The following is a 2,373-nucleotide window of genomic DNA, read 5'->3' as shown; positions in this document are numbered from 1 at the left end:
TGTGTGTGTGGGTTTCCTCCAGGTGCTCCGGTTTCCTCCCACAGTCCAAAGATGTGCGGGTTAGGTGGATTGGCCATGCTAAATTGCCCGTAGTGTAAGGTTAATGGGGGGATTGTTGGGTTACGGGTATACGGGTTACATGGGTTTAAGTAGGGTGATCATTGCTCGGCACAACATCGAGGGCCGAAGGGCCTGTTCTGTGCTGTACTGTTCTATAACAGTCCCGTTTGCTAGGCAAGGGCGGAGTGGAGACAAGGACTGGTTACTTCTTTGGAACAGTGAAAAGAACACAAGTTATATTTGGGCACTGCAGGTAAGGGGCTCATTCCGTCCCCGTGTGAGCAACTTGAGAGCCTTCTGGAGATTCTGCACAGCTGCCCAACGTCTTCATGCTGTAGGGCGCTGCAGGCGTATTTGCAGTACTTCTGAGCCCTGGCTTAATCCTCCGGGGTCAGGCCTACCTCCCCCTGAGGCTTTGCGCTGGACAACGACGGGACAAGCATTGGTTATGGTCTGTGGCATTGTTGGCGTATTCGGCAACACTGAGCTGCCTGGCACCTCTGCTGGAATATTGGCTGGAGCGTGTGCGCCAGGAGGGATATGAATGGTTCAGAAATTTGATGGGAGGTTGATCACCAGGAGGTACCTGTATATTAGAGAGGTCTGACGTTGGCTTGGATTCAGGGGGAAGATTGGAGATTGGCGATTACGGGAGTGAACAGTCCCCTTTCCTCTCGTTAGCGAGTATTTCGTAGTCTCCCATCCCTGTAGATCCGGACTGGGGGTTTCACCATTTTTCAAACAATTGTGGATATATTCTGAGTTCCACTTTGCATATTTCCTGTGTTGAATATTTTCTTCAGTGAGCACCCCGAACACAGTACACATCGTGTAACAGGCTGGCGGTATAGAATGACATGATCATGTTTTTGTGAAATCTTCCTGATTGATCCTCATTTTCCGCATAGAGGAACATCTTTTAGGCATGGTTCACTACATGGGCATTCCCCACCACATCTTGCAATATTTATTCATTGTCACCCAACTGTTTCTTCATAATCTCTACTTCATCTATACGTTTCACGAAGAACTTGCGGCATTCTGGCGTTTTCTATCTATTTTCATTCCAGTCTGCATAGCATACGGGCGACAGAAATACGCCACCACCGGATCGTGCTTTTCCTGCTCCTGGGCAGTGTGCAGGCGATGCTGAATCGGTTTGAATTGCGGAGGCATCGGGGGAAGCATCGGGATCGGATCGGACGCCATTGTTTCCGTTACCAGGGATCTAAAGGGAGGTAGTTAACCAAATAAGTTAGGGAAAGCATTAAACATAAGGAAAACATATAACTGCACAAAGATGAGTGACAGGTCTGATGATTGCTCAGAATATGAAAAAAAGGCACAGAATGACCAATGGTTAATCAGGAGAAATTATGAGTATAATTAAAGTATGAGTGGAAGCTAGCTAAAAATGCAAAAACGAATAGAACGTGTTGCTACAAGTATTTAAACAGTGACTTCCGCTTGTGACCATGGAGTGATTGGTCACATAAAGGGCTGTTCCTGTTCAAAGTCACAGAAAAGGGCTCTTTTTACCCAGATCTGGGTGGAATTTTGATGAAAAGGCGTAGGTGAATGTTAGAGGAGTACTTTACCCCTGGAATGGTATGTCTTCTGATCACCGGACCCGGCAGAGAATAGTGAGAGATTTGGCTGGAAATTTGAAACAGTCTTGTAGTTCACAGACAGTCTCTTCCAGCATGCAGGCGGGGGAGGGGCAAGCTGTAAGGCCCCAGATACAGGAACTGATGAATTTAATCAAGGAGGAATTCCATAATCAAGGAATGATGTGGAGATGCCGGCGTTGGACTGGGGTGAGCACATTAAGAAGTCTTACAACACCAGGTTAAAGTCCAACAGGTTTGTTTCAAACACGAGCTTTCGGAACGCCTGAGGAAGGAGCTGCGCTCCGAAAGCTCGTGTTTGAAACAAACCTGTTGGACTTTAACCTGGTGTTGTAAGACTTCTTACTATAATCAAGGAAAGAAGTGCATGAGGATCATGCAAACGCCATTGCAGAAGCTATGGGGCCCTTGAAGAGTACTTTGGAGCGGATGGAGAGGTGTTTGAAGGTGCAGGGATCACAGATTCGGGAAATTGAAGGAGTGATCACGGACCACAGCGATCGTGTGGTGGCCCTGGAGGCAGAGGTGGGGCTCCGAGGAGCCCTCTGTACAACATTGAGGGCAAGGGTGGAGGAGCAGGAGAATGCCACGAGAAGGCAGAATCTGCGAATAGTGGGCCTGTCTGAAGGAGTTGAAGGTGTGAGTGCCACAAGGTATGTCTCAAGGATGCTGGCGGGACTGGTGG

The 2,373-nt window shown here is 48.2% G+C and overlaps 1 pseudogene; it reads right to left on the bottom strand.

Annotated features, from left to right (window-relative positions):
• Positions 1-294: 294 nt before the first annotated feature.
• On the bottom strand, positions 295-1,269 carry LOC119970896 (annotated as a pseudogene).
• Between the last annotated feature and the right edge of the window lie 1,104 nt (positions 1,270-2,373).

Source organism: Scyliorhinus canicula, chromosome 9 (assembly GCF_902713615.1).
Source record: "Scyliorhinus canicula chromosome 9, sScyCan1.1, whole genome shotgun sequence".
Classification (NCBI taxonomy): domain Eukaryota; kingdom Metazoa; phylum Chordata; class Chondrichthyes; order Carcharhiniformes; family Scyliorhinidae; genus Scyliorhinus; species Scyliorhinus canicula.
This window is presented reverse-complemented; position numbering and strand designations above follow the sequence as displayed.